General features: G+C 45.6%; 1 long non-coding RNA gene across 1 annotated transcript; it reads right to left on the bottom strand.

Annotated features, from left to right (window-relative positions):
• Nucleotides 1-16,147: 16,147 nt before the first annotated feature.
• Nucleotides 16,148-18,057, bottom strand: LOC138658097 (uncharacterized). Its single transcript, XR_011317340.1, has 3 exons — nucleotides 17,962-18,057; nucleotides 16,442-16,700; nucleotides 16,148-16,333 (listed from the first exon to the last, which is right to left on the bottom strand). It is a non-coding gene; the product is annotated as an uncharacterized lncRNA (long non-coding RNA).
• Nucleotides 18,058-19,740: the final 1,683 nt, after the last annotated feature.

Raw genomic sequence — 19,740 nt, 5'->3', positions numbered from 1 at the left:
ATATTTAGTAGGTTACAGTAGAGTAGGGCCCGGCCAAAAGTGTCTACCATGTTATGGTGGCGGCTTAAAAAATCTTTTGGCCAAAACAAAAGCTGCTGGCTATATTTATGATCTGGTGATGGGAACTGTTGATGTGTGATAGGTGAGAAGTGGAGATTTTCCAAGAGAGAGCGGTGGGTCTGTGGACATTTCGAGGGGTGGAGCGTGGAGGCAGGGCTGGGGTGGAGCCTGGGCGGAGTCTCAAGGGGGCCCCGAAAATTTTGCCAGTATGGGGCCCCGAAATTTCTAGTGGCAGCCCTGTGCTTTCCACCAGTCTTTCACACTGCTTCTGGAGCAAAAATTTAGGAAAGTTCTTTGTTTGATGGCTTGACTATCCATTATACTCGTGATTACACTCCAGAGGTTTTCAATTGTGTTCAGGTCTGGAGATTGGGCTGCCCATGACAGGGATTTGATGTGGTGGTCTCTTTAATTTTTGCCAAACCTGTATATTTATTTATGAGATGAGATATGATCATACAATTATTAGGTTCTGTAGAAGGACGTAGATCTGGGGATTTATTATGATGGAATATAGGCTGAACTGGATGGACAAATGTCTTTTTTCGGCCTTACTAACTATGTTACTATGTTACTATAATACTGCCCCTTTGTACAAGAATATATCTACTATAATAATGCTCCCATGTACAAGAATATAACTACTATAATACTGCCCCTATATACAAGAATATAACAAATATAATACTGCCCCTATGTACAAGAATATAACAAATATAATACTGCTCCTATGTACAAGAATACAACTACTGTAATACTGCTCCTATGTACAAGAATATAACTACTATAACACTGCTTCTATGTACAAGAATATAACTACTATAATACTGCTCCTATGTACAAGAATATAACTACTATAACACTGCTCCTATGTACAAGAATATAACTACTATAATACTGCTCCTATGTACAAGAATATAACTACTATAATACTGCTCCTATGTACAAGAATATAACTACTATAACACTGCTTCTGTGTACAAGAATATAACTACTAACACTGCTTCCATGTACAAGAATATAACTACTATAATACTGCTCCTATGTACAAGAATATAACTACTATAATACTTCTCTTATGTGCAAGAATATAACTACTATAATACTGCCCCTATGTACAAGAATATAACTACTATAATACTGCTCCTATGTGCAATAATATAACTACTATAATACTGCCCCTATGTACAAGAATATAACTACTATAATAATGCTCCCATGTACAAGAATATAACTACTATAATACTGCCCCTATATACAAGAATATAACAAATATAATACTGCCCCTATGTACAAGAATATAACAAATATAATACTGCTCCTATGTACAAGAATACAACTACTGTAATACTGCTCCTATGTACAAGAATATAACTACTATAACACTGCTTCTATGTACAAGAATATAACTATGTCACTATGTCACTATGATATCAAAATCATCAGTGGTGTAAGGTGCAAGGGTTGCAGTCCTACCTGAGACGGAGAGACTTTGGGGGGAGGACACCAAAAGGTCCCTTTGCACCAACTAAAAAGATTATTACTATTAAAGACCTCTTAGGCTAAGTTCACATTACTGTCTCTGTGCGCAGCGTATCATCTGCGTGCGCAAACGCATGCCAAAACGCATGAAAACACATGGTTATGCTGCATTTTTTTTTTTTTTTTTATAAATCTGTTTATTGAGTTTTTCAACATAGTATAAGACAATCAAAACAGTAATATTAAATACAACCATATTTCTTTCCCTGTGAACCCACCCTTAGCCCACCCTTTAAACTTTTAAACTTTTGTGTGCACATCTTTTACAACAAAATTATGTAATTGGTGAACGACCACCAATCCGTTGTAGTAGGTACCATTGCGTGTTTTCAAATTGAGTACGGAGTTTCTCCTTGGTTTCCGGAGGAAGTGAGGGAATAAAAAGAGACCATGTACTCAGAAACTTACCCGATAACCTCTCTTTGTTAGACTGAGCCTCTAACCACTCCATTTTAAACAAGAAATTGATTTTTGTGTATATAAGAGAAAGCGGTGGGGCCACCGGGTTCAGCCAATGCTGTAATATGCTTTTTCTAGTGGCCGAGGCCCAGATCACTAAAGTTGCCTTAATGTGTTTAGGCCATTTCTGATTTGTATCGTCTATAATGTTAAAAATGGCCCATTGCGGCGTGAGTGTAAAGCTAATCCCGCACAACCTCTGTAGCTCAGAATGCACATTGGCCCATAGATCTCGAATCTTTGAGCAACCCCACAGATGATGAAAAATGTCAGTGTTACGCAGCTTACACTTTGAGCACAAGTACACGTTTGAGGGAGTCATTCTAGCTTGTAAGTATGGAGTGACGTAGGCTCTATGTAAAATCAGAAGAGCCATGTCAGTATAGCTGCTGTATGTAATAAATTTTCTCTGTATCATAGTTGCTTCAAGAAAATCTCCTGCTTGGTAACCTGTAAGATCTCCAGACCATTTTGCGGCCCCTGTAGTCTGACCATCCCACGACCATTTCCTTCTTATTACTGAGTAAATAGAACTTATTGATGACGGTTGGGACCTCGTATTTTTAATAAAACAATCCAGATTAGTCTTCCCACCCTCCACCCCCCCTGCAGGAAGGCATTTCTGAACCAGACTACGCGCCTGAAGAAACAGAAAGGGTTTGTTATCAAACAATGGAAAACGGAGCGAGGCTGATTCAAAAGAAGATATAGAAAAGTTAAGATCTAGCATATCTATTGCCTGTCTGCACCCCTGAGTCGCCAACTGAGTATAAAATGGCGGAGCTTTACCCCCCAAAAAACCTGGGTTCTTAAGGAAGGGCTGAAAAGGGGAAATCCCAGCACTCAACCCGCAAAGTCTCCTACATCGTCTCCAAGTCAGCACTGTCTGCCAGAGTGTTGGGTATTCTTGTAATTCCGCCGGGATCTCCTCCCCTCTCAAATGTATCAGTGCCGCCAGCGAGATATATGGGCACATCTGTTGTTCTAGACTCACGTTAGCAAAATGAGAGATACCCCTTATCCAATCCATGGCGAATCTGAAGTTAGCAGCTAGGTTGTACCTGCCTATGTCCGGGAAATTTACACCTCCGTCTTTCTTTATCGCTTGTAATTTAGTAAGGCCGATACGCGTCCTGCCCCCCATGCCCCAAATAAATTTTCGAAACCTAGAGTTAAGCAAATTAAGATCCGTCCTAGACAGCAAAAGGGGCAGGGTCTGAAAGGCATAGAGAAGTTTAGGGAAAATTATCATTTTGATCAAGTGGCACCTGCCTGTGAATGATAATGTGAAGTGTTTCCATGAGTGTAGGAGACTAGTTATTGAAGCTATCAGTGGTTTATAATTAACTGTATACAAATTAGATATATCTGCTGTCAGCCAAATCCCCAAGTATTTAATTGACCCTTGACTCCAGTGAAATGGGAACATTGGATCATGTAACCTTCCAGTTCTAAAAATTGCCAGGGCCTCTGATTTACTATAGTTAACTTTAAAGCCCGAGCACGAGCCAAAATCACTCAAAATTCTCATAATGGCCGGAACTGCTTGGGCTGGATTGGCGATGAATAAAAGAATGTCGTCTGCAAATGCTGAGAGTTTAACAAAATTTGTTCCCACCTTAACCCCTTCAAAAACCACTTCATTCTGCAATGTTTTCAATAGCGGGTCTAATGCCAAATTAAATAGCAGGGGGGACAGGGGGCATCCCTGACGAGTTCCCTGTTGGATTTCAAATGGTTTAGATAGAATGTTATTCACTGACAACCTAGACATCGGATTCTTGTAGATTGCTTTTATAGCCTCACAGAACCAGGGGCCAAAATTACGGAAAGCTAGCAGGTCATGCAGATAGTCCCATGCCACTCTATCAAAAGCCTTGTCAGCGTCTAGGCTGACCACGATTGATTTTGTGTGCTTTTGTGCTCTACAATAGGATATGGCTCCCAAGGCTGTTCTGATATTGTAAGTAATAGATTTCCCATGAACAAATCCGGTTTGTTGTGGTGAGATTAGGTTAGGGATAATTCTTTGGAGTCTATCGGCCAATATTTTTGTAAAAATTTTAAAATCGGAGTTAAGTAAGGATATTGGCCTGTACCCTTCCACCCGCATATGATCTTTACCCGGCTTTGGGAGGACTATGACTACCGCCTCATTGAAACGATCTGGAAGATGCCCCCCCTTAACCATTTCATTGTACAAATCACAGAGGTGGGGTGCCAGGCTAGGTCCTAAAATTTTATAATGTTCATTGCTAAACCCGTCTGGGCCCGGGGCCTTGGAGATTTTGAGCCCGTTAATAACCTGTAAAATTTCAGAAGAGGATATAGGGGCATTAATTGTCTCTCTCTCTTCTTCGGTTAATGTTGGTGCTAAATGATTTTTGAGGAATTTCTCGTTCTCTGTTCCCCCCTTAGGTTCCAATTTGTATAATTCGCTGAAAAAGAGTCTAAATTCCTCTACTATTTCTGCGTCATTAGATATTTGGTGTCCGTTATGGTGTAGTATTTTGTGGATCTTTGCTCTTTTCCTATAGGGTTTTGTAAGTGAGGCCAGAACCCTACCTGGCTTATTGCCCCACTTGTAAAATTTGTGTTTCTGGTAATCCAGATTTATCAAGGCCCTTTCTTGTGCCAAAGCCTCCGCGTTCTCTCTAGCCTCTAAGAACTTTTTCTTAGTTAGAGGGTTATTATTTGTTTTAAATGTCTTGTAGGCCTGTGTCAACGAGTTTTGTGTATCTATGGTTCTTTTCATCAGGTCTTTCTTTTTGTGACTGACGTAGGAGATAATCTGACCTCTTATTACTGCTTTTGACGCCATCCAAAACAAATGTGAGTCGTTCCAATGAACTTGATTGTCCTGTTTATATGTTTCCCACGCCATTTGTAGGTGTTTCTTAAAATCATCTGATTGATAGAGATAGGATGGAAAACGCCACCCCCTCTCCTGATGTATTGGAGATACCAATCTGGATTTGAATGTCACTGGAGCATGATCTGAGATGTGGATGTTGAGTATGTCTGTCTGCATTAGTGTGGAGAGCAATGAGGAGTGCAGGAGCCAGCAGTCTATCCTTGCATGAGAATCATGTACGTGAGAGTAATGGGAGTAATCCCTTTCAAGAGGGTGTTGTAGTCTCCAAATATCCACTAGTTCCAGATGTTTTGAAAGTGAATGAATGCTGTTTCCTTGTGATAGTCTATGAGTGGTTGTTGAACCGGATCTATCCATGGAGGCATCAGTCACCTCATTGAAATCGCCTCCTATAATCACCCTAGAAGTGTCCCACCCCGCCATACCTTCTAATATTTTGACTGGAAACTGTGCATCCGGTGCATTAGGGGCGTAAACATTGACCAGGCTATATCTTATCCCCTCAATTGCAATCGTGGCCAATAGAAATCTACCCTGCGGGTCCTCTAAGGTATCGATGACTTCATACTTAAGACCATTGTTGATTAATATGGCCACACCTCTTTGTTTCTTGGAGTACGATGCTTCTGCGCAAAGTGTGTATTTCCTGCTAAGCAGAGAAGGGTGATTATTCTTTATCCAGTGCGTTTCCTGCAGGAAGATAATGTGGAAATTTTGTTTATGTAGAAAATGTAAAACTTTTTTCCTCTTAATTGGGGAATTCAGCCCATTAACATTCCATGAGCACCAATGTAAAGAATGGATTGTGGTATCTCTAACATTATCTTGGTTTGTCATTAACCCACACCTGTTCGATTATACATTTGTCCAGTATGTAAATACTCTACATGAGGTCTCCACTCATCCCAGCGAGTAAGCGTGAGACCTCGCCACATAGAAACAGATTGGATGTGCACACAGTTATCCCTCCCTCCCCCCCCAACCCCAACCCCCAAAACTTTTATAACTATCATCAGAAATCTTAACTGTAAAATGAACATCCTACAGAAAGAAGATGTGCCACTCAATGGGCAGTGGGTCAACATTAAATATCCAACATCACCGACAATGAAAGAATCCTGGTAGAACCCCTCGTTCAAGTCGGGCTAGAGTTGGCAGGTGGGTGGATCTCCCCACGAAGAAACTCCAGAGCCTTATTTGGGTCACTGAAGGCCCAGTTCTTCCCCGCCGAATTGAATCGCAGAATTGAAGGATATTGCAAGCTGAACCGAATGTTATTTTCCACTAGAATTCTGCAGGCTGGGTTAAAGGTTTTACGTTTTGCTGCCACGGTAGCCGAATAATCCTGGAACAAGAGTAACTTATGATTGTCATATAGCAGAGATCTCTGTTTTCTGTAAGCCGAAAGGATACGGGTCTTGTCTTGAAAGTCAAGGACTTTGAATATGATTGGTCTTGGTCTGCCTCCGTCTCCATCTCTAAGCGGTCCCAGCCTGTGGGCTCTCTCCACGGCTAATGCACCTGATGGTAGTGAGATGCCAAGAGATTTTGGGAGCCATTCTGAAGTTAGTTTAACCAATTCTGATGAGGGGACAGATTCGGGTATGCCTATGAGCCTCAGATTGTTGCGGCGGGATCTGTTCTCAAGATCATCCACCTTGTCCAGGAGGTCTGAGATGTCTTTTTCTTTATTAGTCAGATTGTCCTTGAGAGCCTTAGTGGAGTCTTCCAAGTCTGAGATTCTCTGTTCTGCTTCTGCTATGCGCCTTCCCTGGGTGTTGACTTGTGACAGAATTGAATCTAAGGAGGACTGAAAGGCCGCCAGGCGGTTGTCAATTACTGGCGTTAACCGATCTAAGATGGCATCTGCTATGGATTGTGTGTTCTCATTATTGGTCTCCGATGCCTGAGGGGTTGGAGATGCGCCAGCTTGATTGCGCGTGGAGCTTCTGCCAGCTTTGACATTTTTGCCCATAAATTTATCCATAATGAGATGGAAAGGGGGTCTGTTATATTATGTAAAGGAGTCAGCGATGTCGCGATAAATGTCACTCACATGTAGCAGCTAAATTGAAAGATATGTCAGTCTGTGCTGCTTGCTATCCTATTCCCCCATTCAGCTTCTTATAAGTCCTGTATGTGACCCCTTTTGTCCCAGGCGATGTCAGACCTGCAGCCTGTATATGGGCACAGTCAGCGGTGATATTTTATTTTGAGAGGGGCTGCGCTATCAGGAAGGCTTAGGAGGGATGTGCAGGTATTTGGCCCTCCAAGCTGCAGCGCTAAGTAGTCTCAGGGCCCGACACGTGGGCCTGCAAGATGGCGCCGGATTGCCTCCGTCACCTGCCTTTCCCTCTCCTGCTCCACTCTTACCGCTGATCCAGCCGGGGGAGTCGCTCGGTCTCGTCGGCGCTGCTCACCGGTGTGCCGCACCTGACCGGTGATCTTAGTGGGAGTTCGGCGGGTGTATCGCCGTCGGGGATTCCCGCTGTGCAGGTTCCGCTGTGTGCCGCACAGACTTCGGCGCTGCCTGCGCCCTGTGACTCCGGGGCAGCCGGAAAGCTGGGTCAATGCCACCGACCCTTGTCCGGTCCTTATCCTGGCGCTGGGCTTAATTAAAGTCCGGGTTTTCACCTCCTGAGAGCCCGCGATCCAGGAGCTTATCTAAAATGCGGCCATCTCGTAGCTCCGCCTCCCGGAAGTCATCATGCTGCATTTTTTATTCGCATCAGCTTACGTATGACACAAAAAAAGCTGCATGTGCATGCATTAGTATGCGTTTTTGCATGCGTTTGCATTTTTTCAGCGTATGTGTTTCAAAGAATTTTGTTATGCGGCAAATGCTGTTCCAGGAGAATTTCCTTGACAAAAGCCACACCCAATGGGTGTGTCTCATGGCGATTCTGTATATATAGACCCTACACAAGTGAAATCCTCACCTTTTGCCGCTGTATCCAGCTACCAGATGGATCTTGGCATGGAGAGCTTCTATCGTAATCTGGATTTGGAATTGAAATTGGCTTTTGCCTTTGCTGTTGCTTGCAAAGAAGAAGAGCAAGACGGAGAAGACGTCGTCGTCGCTACTGGCAACACCCCATCGTTGAAGTCAGAGAGAGCCGTGGAGCCTACCACTCGTTGTATGTCGAACTACGTGAAAACCCAGAGAAGTTTTTCGAATACACGAGAATGTCTGAACAGAGCTTCGATGAATTTCTACAACGTGTGCAAGGATCCATTACCAGGCGGGACACGCAACTACGTATACCAATTCTTGCTGAGGAACGTCTGTTGGTGACCCTGAGGTACATAATTTTGAAAAATAAACACGTTGTTTGTAATATTGTTAGTAAAGCCATGTACTGATTCTTTTTTCCCCATTTTCTGTTTGTCAGATTCCTGGCTATAGGAGACACCTTAAGATCTCTACATTTCCAATTCCGGATTGGAGAGTCCACCCTTTCTGGGATTGTTAGAGAAACCTACCGTGCTTTATGTGATGTTCTGAGTGCAGAATCCCTCCCCCAACCCACAACTGAACTCTGGCTGAAAAATGCAGAAAAATTCAATGAAATTTGTAATTTTCCTAACTGTGTGAGGGCTGTGGATGGCAAACATATTCGGATTCTGAAACCTGCTGGAAGTGGATCCAAGTATTTCAATTACAAAAAATACTTTTAGATTGTTCTCATGGCGATTGCAGATGCTGATTGTCGATTTGTCGCCATTGACGTAGGCACATTTGGATGAGGAACTGATTGTGGAAACTTCACAATAGACCTCAAGCAGCTTGGATTGTCTGTCTCTCCATTCTTCCTCCAGACTCTGGGACCTGGATTTCCAAGGTCTAGTGTGAAGTGTCCACAATCATTGATGGTTTGGGGAGCCATGTCATCTGCTGGTGTAGGTTCACTGTGTTTTATCAAGACCAAAGTCAGTGCAGCTGTCTACCAGGACATTTTAGAGCACTTCATGCTTCCCTCTGCCGACAAGCTTTTTGAAGATGGAAATGTCATTCTCCAGCAGGACTTGGCACCTGTCCACACTGCCAAAAGTACCAATACCTGGTTTACAAACAACAGTATCACTGTGCTTGATTGGCTAGCAAACTCGCCTGACCTTAACCCCATAGAGAATCTATGGGGTATTGTCAAGATGAAGATGAGAGACACCAGACCCAACAATGCAGATGAGCTGAAGGCTGCTATCAGAGCAAAATGGGCTTCCATAACACCTCAGCAATGCCACAGGCTGATCGCCTCCATGCCACGCTGCATTGATGTAGTAACTGATGCAAAAGGAGTCCTGACCAACAGGCTCGGACTGGCCCACCGGAAAACCGGAGGATTCTCCGGTGGGCCCAGGCACTGACACAGGGCCTCCACTGCTCCAGGGCCCCCCCCCGCGCTCACCAGCCTACCTCCCACCCACCCTCCTTGAAGACGATACTCACCTGACCCTGCTCCAGCGATGCCTGGTCTCAGCGTCTGCAGCTCCTCCTGAATGAGCGGTCACGTGGTACCGCTCATTAAGGTCATGAATATACGCATATTCATGACCTTAATGAGCGGTATCACATGACCACTCACGAAGGAAGAAGGTGCTGCGCCGGTAGTCGGGACAGAGCCAGAGGGATGTCGGTGCGGCCGCGCGGTGTGTGGGACAGGTGACGGTCAGGTGAGTATGAGGGATGGAGGGACGGAGGGACAGGAGGATGAAGGAGGACATAAGCCGCCGCGCCATGCAAGATGGGAGCAGGAGCGGGAGCGGGGGGTGGAGAGAAGCCATGCATACAGGAGGGAATATGAGCCATGCATTCGGGGGGGGGGATATGAGCCACCATGCATACATGGGGGGGTCATTATACAGTATTGAGCATCATGTGGGATCATTATACAGTATGGAGAACTGTGTGTGGCCATTCTACAGTATTGAGCATCATGTGTGGCCGTTATACATTATGGAGCATCATGTGTGGCCAATGGACATTATACAGTATGGAGCATCATGTGTGGCCATTATACAGTATGGAGCATCATTTGTGGCCATTATACAGTATTGAGCATCATGTGGGATCATTATACAGTATGGAGAACTGTGTGTGGCCGTTATACAGTATGGAGCACTATGTGTGGCCATTATACAGTATGGAGCGCTATGTGTGGCCATTATACAGTATGGAGCACTGTGTGGCCATTATACACTATGGAGAACTGTGTGGCCGATATACAGTATGGAGCATCATGTGTGGCTATTATACAGTATTGAGCATCATGTGTGGCCATTATACACTATGGAGCGCTATGTGTGGCCATTATACAGTATGGAGCATCATTTGTGGCCATTATACAGTATTGAGCATCATGTGGGATCATTATACAGTATGGAGCACTGTGTGGCCATTATACAGTATGGAGCGCTATGTGTGGCCATTATACACTATGGAGCGCTATGTGTGGCCATTATACAGTATGGGGCACTGTGTGGACATTATACATTATGGAGCATCATGTGTGGCCATTATACACTATGGAGCATCATGTGTGGCCATTATACAGTATTGAGCATCATGTGTGGCCATTATGCAGTATGGAGAACTGTGTGTGGCCATTATACAGTATGGAGCATCATGTGTGGTGGCCGTTATACAGTATGGAGCACTGCGTGGCCATATTTTTTTTGTTTATAATTATTGTATATAAAACAGTGTGATGAGCAGTGCTAAATGGGTGTGGTTGGGACATGGATATAGGTGTGACTAGTTGTGAAATGGGTGTGGTCAGAGGCATGGCCTAAAATTTGCAAACTTTATACCTCCTTCCCTTCTTCAAAAGTTGGGAGGTATGGTACCACATTTGCCAGATCACGGCAAGTGCCACAAATCCCATGGGGAATGAATGAGGCCGAATGCAGTGTTGCTGTAAGTGATCCGTTACGCGGCAGATGCAGAAAAACTGCCCGATCTGCTGCAAAAGGCGACTTTCACATCAGCGATTCTTGCCAAAGTCACTGCCAATAGTGTCATACTCACCAAAGGGGGAGGCAGCACTAAAAGTGCCTAGGGCAGCAAAAACTCTAAATACGGCCCTGGGGGGCTACATTATATTGTGTGGGGGGACTGCATTATACTCAAGGTACTACATTATATTATGGGGGGCTATATCATACTATATGAGTGGGCTACAGTATACTCTATGGGGGGGCTGCATTATATTCTGTGGTGGAACTGCATTCTCTCAGGGGACTACATTATATTCTGTGGTGGGTTGCATTTTACTATATGAGGGGGGATGCATTATACCCTATGGGGGTGCTACATTATATTCTATGGTGGGGACTGTGTCATACCTGAGGGGGTTGCATTATATTTTGTGGGGTGCTGCATTATATTCTATGAGAGGGGACCACATTATATTTTATGAGGGGGCTACATTATATTCTGTGAGGGGGCTACCCCAACCTTTGCTACATTATTAAGACATGAACTACCTTATCTTAACCCCTTCATGACCTTGGGATTTTTCGTTTTTCCGTGTTCGTTTTTCACTCCCCTCCTTCCCAGAGCCATAACTTTTTTATTTTTCTGTCAATTTGGCCATGTGAGGGCTTATTTTTTGCGGGACGAGTTGTAATTTTGAACGACATCATTGGTTTTAGCATGTCGTGTACTAGAAAACAGGAAAAAAATTCCAAGTGCGGTGAAATTGCAAAATAAAGTGCAATCCCACACTTGTTTTTTGTTTGGCTTTTTTGCTAGGTTCACTAAATGCTAAAACTGATCTGCCATTATGATTCTCCAGGTCAGTATGAGTTCATAGACACCTAACATGACTAGGTTATTTTTTACCTAAGTGGTGAAAAAAATTTCCAAACTTTGCTAAAAAAAAATAAATAAATTGCGCCATTTTCCGATACTCGTAGCGTCTCCATTTTTCATGATCTGGGGTCGGTTGAGGGCTTACTTTTTGCGTGCCGAGATGACGTTTTTAATGATAGCATTTTGGTGCAGATACATTCTTTTGATCGCCCGTTATTGCATTTTAATGCAATGTCGCGGCAACCAAAAAAATGTAATTCTGGCGTTTTGATTTTTTTTCTCGCTACGCTGTTTAGCAATCAGGTTAATGCTTTTTTCAATTGATAGATCGGGCGATTCTGAGCGCGGCGATACCAAATATGTGTAGATTTGATTTTTTTTAATTGATTTATTTTGATTGGGGCGAAAGGGGGGTGATTTAAACTTTTAGATTTTTTTTATTTTTTTCACATTTTTTTTTTACTTTTTTTAATACTTTTTCCATGCTTCAATAGCCTCCATGGGAGGCTAGAAGCAGGCACAGCACGATCGCCTCTGCTACGTAGCAGCGATCTGCTGTTCGCTGCTATATAGCAGAATTGCAGGTGTGCTGTGAGCGCGTCCACAGCTACTGGCGATCAGTAACCATAGAGGTCTCAAGGACATCTATGGTTACAATGGAGAAGCATCGCCAACCTCCGATCATGTGACGGGGGTTGGCGATGCCGTCATTTCCGGCCGCCCGGCCGGATGCGGTAGTTAAATGCCGCTGTCTGCGTTTGACAGCGGCATTTAACTAGTTAATAGACGCGGGCAGATCGCGATTCTGCTCTCGCCTATTACGGGCACATGTCAGCTGTTCAAAACAGCTGACATGTCCCGGCTTTGATGCGGGCTCACCGCCGGAGCCCGCATCAAAGCAGGGGATCTGACCTCGGACGTACTATCCCGTCCGAGGTCAGAAAGGGGTTATATTCTGTGAGGGGGATACCCCAACCCTTGCTACATTATTAATACGTGAACTACCTTATATTATACCCTGATATTAGCGCTTTTTACCGCACAATTGGTGGTCTTGTATCTATTTCTATGTAGCTACATAGTGGGCCCCAAGAATGATTTTCTCTGGTGGGCCCAAGGTGCTCCAGTCCGACGCTGCTGACCAAGTATTGAGTGCATTTACTGAACATACATTTCAGTAGGCCAACATTTCGGATTTTAAAATCATTTTTCAAGCTGGTGTTATAAAGTATTCTAATTTACTGAGTTAATGACTTTTGGGTTTTCATTGGCTGTAAGCCATAATCATCAACATTAACAGAAATAAACACTTGAAATAGATCACTCTGTTTGTAATGGCTCTATATAATATACGAGTTTCTCTTTTTGTATTGAAGAACTGAAATAAAATAACTTTTTGATCATATTCTAACTTTGTGAGATGCACCTGTATGTGTGTTTTCTTATAAAGAGACAAAGAAAACAGGGATTGTGCAAACAAAAACAAAATAAAAATTTTATTTAACAACAAACAATGGGTTTTATGTTTGGGGTCTGTATGACAGTGATATATTGTGGACCTTGGGGGTGTTAAGCTGAGATGATTGGGTAACATTTGATGATGAAGGGGTTACAGGGGAAGGGCAATTAATTGAAGGATTGACTACTGGATGGGACTGGACACATTGGGAGTAGATGACACATTAGAAGTTGACCTGTAGGAAGGGATAGACAAATTGAAAGGGAGACAACCAAGGAAGTTAGTGACATATTAGACAACAGAGACACATTGGGAGGTGAGGGTGGAGGTGGTAGGACCATTTTGGCCAACATTTTTTGCTCCTGGTCTTACGGTGTGGCGCCAAGTCAATAGTTGGCGTCCTTCTGAGTTTCTCTGCTTTGGCCGCTGTAGCAGCGCGTGGTGCTGTCCTGTGCAGCGTGGTGGATGCTGCTTGCTGCAGGGGTGCTGCACTCTGGAGCATGGTGGATGCTGCACTCTGGGACATGGTGGATGCTGCTTGCTGCAGGGATGCCGCACTCTGGGGCATGGTGAACGCTGCTTGCAGCAGGGCTGCTGCACTCTGGAGCGTGGTGTAGCTGTGAACTGGGGGACCAGGCCAGTGATGCTGTGCTTGTTGATGCTGGTAAAATCCGGCCTGCAGCTTCGGGACTGCTGCGGCTGTAATGCCTGGCTGTAAGCAGCCTGGCTGGCCTGCATGACGTTCATCTGGAGTTCAGGTGTAAGGTTTTCCGACACACCCCACTCTATTGCTGAAAAAAAAATATCTCACCGGTCTCTGAAGGTCGGCTTCCAGGCGGTCAAGGCGTCTGCGGACATCCTGGAAAAGTCTCTTCACCTGAGTGAACCCACTGTCTAGACTATTTCCAATCACCTTCATCCCATCCTGGAAGACCAAGCTTAAGTGAATAAACTGGGGCATGACTGACCTCTCCCAGGGCCGTATTTAGAGTTTCTGCTGCCCTAGGCACTTTTAGTGCTGCCTCCCCCTTTGGTGAGTATGACACTATCGGCATAGACTTTGGCAAGAATCACTGTTGTGAAAGTAGCCTTTTGCAGCAGATCGGGCAGTTTTTCTGCATCTGCCGCGTAACGGATCACTTACGACAACACTGCGTTTGGCTTTATTCATTCCCCATGGGATTTGTGGCACTTGCCGTGATCTGGCAAATGTTGTACCATACCTCCCAACTTTTGAAGAAGGGAAAGAGGTATAAAGTTTTGCGGTGCACGTAGGCCACGCCTCTGACCACGCCCATTTCACAACTAGTCACACTCATATCCACGTCCCAACCACGTCCATTTAGCACTGCTGATCATATTGTTTCATATACAATAATTATAAACAAAAATAAATATGGCCATACTGTATAATGGCCCCACATGATGCTCCATACTGTATAATGACTCCACATGATGCTCTACTGTATAATGACCCCACATGATGCTCCATACTGTATAATGACCCCACGTGATGCTCAGTACTGTATAATGCCCCCCTCCCATCTTGTATGCGTGGCTTATCTCCCTCCCATCCCATATGCATGGCTCATATCCCCCCCCCCTCCTCCTGTATGCATGGCTCATATTCCCCCCCCTTCCTGTATGCATGGCTCATATTCCCCCCCTCCTGTACGCATGGCTCATAATCCCCCCTGTATGCATGGCTCATAATTCCCCCCCCCTCCTGTATGAATGGCTCATGTTCCACCCCCCCTCCTGTATGCATGGCTCATAATCCCCCTCTCCTGTATGAATGGCTCATAATTCCCCCCCACCTCCTGTATGCATGGCTCATATTCCACCCCCGTCCCCCTCCTGTATGCATGGCTCATAATTCCCCCCCTGTATGCATGGCTCATAATCCCCCCGTATGCATGCTCATCTCTCCACCCCCCCCCCCCCCCGCTCCTTCTCCCATGGCTCTGCTCTGGGCTCCCCGTCCTCTTTCTTCCCCCCGTCCCTCATACTCACCTGTCCCACACCGTGCGGCCGCGCCGACATCCCTCCGGCTCTGTCCCGACTCCCAGCGCAGCACCTTCTTCCTGAGTGAGCGGTCATGTGGTACCGCTCATTAAGGTCATGAATATGCGCATATTTATGACCTTAATGAGCGGTACCACGTGACCGCTCACTCAGGACGCGCTACAGACGCTGAGACCATGCATCGCTGGAGCAGGGTGAGTATCGTCATCAAGGAGGGCGGGTGGGGGCGGGGGGGAGGAGTCGGTCAGTCGGTCGGGAGGTCACCCAGGACTTTAAAAAACAAAACAAAAAAAAACAAACCTTGTTCAGGTGCCCCCCCCTCCCCCGCATCGTCCCCGCCCTAGCCACGTGCCCTCAAGTGCCTAGTGGCAAATACGGCCCTGCCAGGCCCTCTGCCGCTGACGAGAAGTCCCAACAAAAGCAGTGGCAGAGGGCTGGGAGAGGGGAAAACCTGATGGACCGGCTGCCTGTTCCCCAGCCTGTGAAGCCTGTCCAGTTGCTCCATCGCTGGTGGATGATTGGGATGGTGCCAGTTCATTGGCTGGTCAATGAGAGGCCGCTCCAAAAAAAGAAGATCCAGGTTCAATAGTGCTGCTCCAGGTTCTGTGTGGTTAAATAAAAGAAAAACATTACTAAAATGTGTTTTAAAGTTTATATAATAGTCAGACAGCTGAAAAGATACTCACGTTCGCTGAGCAAGCGCAGGCCTCAGAAAAGACAGCATAGGATTGTATTTATACTTCGAAAGCTTTGGAGCAGAAACACTTTTAACCCTAATCTCCCCTCTCATATCCTTGAAAGCCAATGAACTTTTACTCTCTTCACTGTGAAGGGGTAAGAAAAAAAAATTAATTTAAAAAAAACACAAGAACCTTTTACAGCAAAACAGAGACCACTTATGAAAATACTTTCTTATTTTTGGCTTTGCATGGTCCCAGTCTTCCAACAGCGATCTGGCCACTTCTTCCTAGAGTCGTCGGATCAATACTTAGTCGGAATTATTACGACTACGGTGGTCCCACAACGCTACACGCTCTTGAACCAGTGGAATGAGTAGGTCATTGTCAATAACATGTTGACCTTACACACGTTGTCGCACCTATAGATCATATAAAATAAGAAAAAAATAATTAAGTACTACAGTTTTAAATATACGAAACTGAAAAAAAAATCCAATTACAAGTCTGATAATGAAAAGAATACTTACACCCTGCCTTTCCTCCTCACAAATTTGAACCCCACGACCCTGGTAAGATTAATTTCCACTCGACTGCTCCTGCTCTTCCACACTAGAAGATTCCTGTAAAGAAAATACATGATTTACCACCTGTGTAGTATTGCCAATCAATACATACCAATCAATATATCAAATGTGATTAAATAATCAGTGTCATCTCCAGCCTGGGAAGCAGTCAGGTCTTCACTGGAGGACATGTTTGAAGAGCAGGCAGCAGTCAAGTGAAACACTACAGAAAAGAACAGATAAGAAAAATGTAACTTGTTTAAAAGAGACAAACGCAATGTAGTTTTAAAATCAATTAAATTTGAAGGCCAATGCTTACATTACAGTCAGCAGTCCAACAGCACAGCAGGCAGCACAGCACCAGAACAGCAGCACAATACAGGGACAGCAGCACCGCAGCGGAATAGCAGCTCAACACGGGGACAGCAGAACCACACCGGAAAAGAAGCTCAACCTGGTGACAGCAGCACCGCAGCGGAAAAGCAGCTCAACATGGGGACAGCAACACCGCACCGGAAAAGAAGCTCAACACGGGGACAGCAGCACCGCACCGGAAAAACAGCTCAACACGGGGACAGCAGCACCGCACCAGAAAAGCAGCTCAACATAGGGACAGCAGCACCGCACCGGAAAAGCAGCTCAACATAGGGACAGCAGCACTGCACCGGAAAAACAGCTCAACACAGGGACAGCAACACCGCACCGGAAAAGCAGCTCAACACGGGGACAGCAGCACTGCACCAGAAAAGCAGCTCAACATAGGGACAGCAGCACCGCACCGGAAAAGCAGCTCAACATAGGGACAGCAGCACCGCACCGGAAAAACAGCTCAACACAGGGACAGCAACACCGCACCGGAAAAGCAGCTCAACACGGGGACAGCAGCACTGCACCAGAAAAGCAGCTCAACATAGGGACAGCAGCACCGCACCGGAAAAGCAGCTCAACATAGGGACAGCAGCACCGCACCGGAAAAACAGCTCAACACAGGGACAGCAACACCGCACCGGAAAAGCAGCTCAACACGGGGACAGCAGCACCGCACCGGAAAAGCAGCTCAATACGGGACAGCAGCATCGCACCAAAAAAGCAGCTCAATACAGGACAGCAGCACCGCACCGGAAAAGAAGGTCAACACGGGGACAGCAACACCGCACCGGAAAAGCAGCTCAACACAGGGAGAGGAACACCGCACCGGAAAAGCAGCTCAACACGGGGACAGCAGCACCGCACCGGAAAAGCAGCTCAACATAGGGACAGCAGCACCGCACCGGAAAAGCAGCTCAACATAGGGACAGCAGCACCGCACCGGAAAAGAAGCTCAACATGGGGACAGCAACACCGCACCGGAAAAGAAGCTCAACAGGGACAGTAGCACTGCACAGTCTACAAGGAAAAAAGGAAAAAATAGGACACAAAGTGACGAAAGGTGTGGCAGAGTGAGAGACTGGGCAGAGCAACATAGTACACACATTCATACTTACACAGGGCCACAGAAGCAATCCACAACAGGTAATCTCGGACGGAGAAGCAAGCCAGGCAAGGAGTCCAGGACAGGAAAAACACAGTCTAGAAGGAACTGAAAACAAAACATAAGTACAGAGTACAGAATGCCGTGAGAGAGACAGACATATATTTTCAAAGCTTCTAGACTTATATCCAGAGTCTTGTCCTGAGTCTTGTGCTTCCATCCAGAGTCTTGAGAGTAATGGACTACCTGTCTCCAGACCCCCTGTTATAATCAGGGATTTTGCAGGTGGTGACCTCATTTTCTGGACATGTATGCATGTCCTTGCGTACCAAGGCGTTCCCATAGACCGTAATGGGTTGTTTTGACGCACTCATCCGCATGCGTACGTCTGTGTTAAATTGACGCCTCAAAAAGTGCAACATGTTGCGTTCACCGCACACCACGAAAAAATGCATGCGTATGCACCGGCATGCGAACGCATGCTAACACATTTCTCTGCATACACAATGTTAAATATATGTACGCATTTTGATCGGTAAGCAGGTATATGCTGCGCACACATATGCAAATGTGAACCCAGCCTTAGGATTGGGGGTTCTGGTGGAGATTTTGCATTGTGCCCCACAAGCTTCACGGCACTGGATGTCATTGATATACCAAGAAGTATTGACCGACTCCCCATATCTTGTTCCTGGCTAGATCTACTCTGTTGCAAGAGATCCTGAAATGAGATTTCCTCAGAGATTAGATGTGTTAAGGCCCCTTCACATTAAGTGACGCTGCAGCGATACCGACAACGATCCGGATCGCTGCAGCGTCGCTGTTTGGTCGCTGGAGAGCTGTCACACAGACCGCTCTCCAGCGACCAACGATCCTGAAGTCCCCGGGTAACCAGGGTAAACATCGGGTTACTAAGCGCAGGGCCGCGCTTAGTAACCCGATGTTTACCCTGGTTACCAGCGTAAAAGTAAAAAAAAACAAACACTACATACTTACCTACCGCTGTCTGTCCCCGGCGCTGTGCTCTGCACTCCTCCTGTACTGGCTGTGAGCACAGCGGCCGGAAAGCAGAGCGGTGACGTCACCGCTCTGCTTTCCGGCTGACCGACGCTCACAGCCAGTGCAGAGAAGCACAGCGCCGGGGACAGACAGCGGTAGGTAAGTATGTAGTGTTTGTTTTTTTTTTACTTTTACGCTGGTAACCAGGGTAAACATCTGGTTACTAAGCGCGGCCCTGCGCTTAGTTACCCGATGTTTACCCTGGTTACCAGTGAAGACATCGCTGGATCGGTGTCACACACGCCGATCCAGCGATGTCCACGGGAGATCCAGCGACAAAATAAAGTTCTGGACTTTGTTCAGCGACCAACGATCTCCCAGCAGGGGCCTGATCGTTGGTCGCTGTCACACAGAACGATTTCCTTAACGATATCGTTGCTACGTCACAAAAAGCAACGATATCGTTAACGATATCGTTATGTGTGAAGGTACCTTTACTCAGGTGGCTGGAAAAGCTGGATGACAGCCCCTATATGAGTTGACATGGTGGGCATGCTGAATGTCACATATCTTTTCAGAAAACAAATATAATGATGTAGCTACGCAGGCACTATAAGGTGTCATCTGTAATAAATGGCAGAGCTCCGGTAACCACTTCCCTGTGCGTGTTTATAGTTTTCTTACCTTGCTAAGTCATATTCCTTGGCTGGAGGCCATCAATGGGTTCACAAATACAATACCGGCATTGTGCAACATATAAGCCCATACATACTAGAAACAGCGCCCCATTTGT

The sequence above is a fragment of the Ranitomeya imitator genome, chromosome 1, assembly GCF_032444005.1.
Source record: "Ranitomeya imitator isolate aRanImi1 chromosome 1, aRanImi1.pri, whole genome shotgun sequence".
Lineage (NCBI taxonomy): Eukaryota > Metazoa > Chordata > Amphibia > Anura > Dendrobatidae > Ranitomeya > Ranitomeya imitator.
Note: the sequence above shows the minus strand (reverse complement) of the source record. Positions and strands in the feature narration are given on the sequence as shown.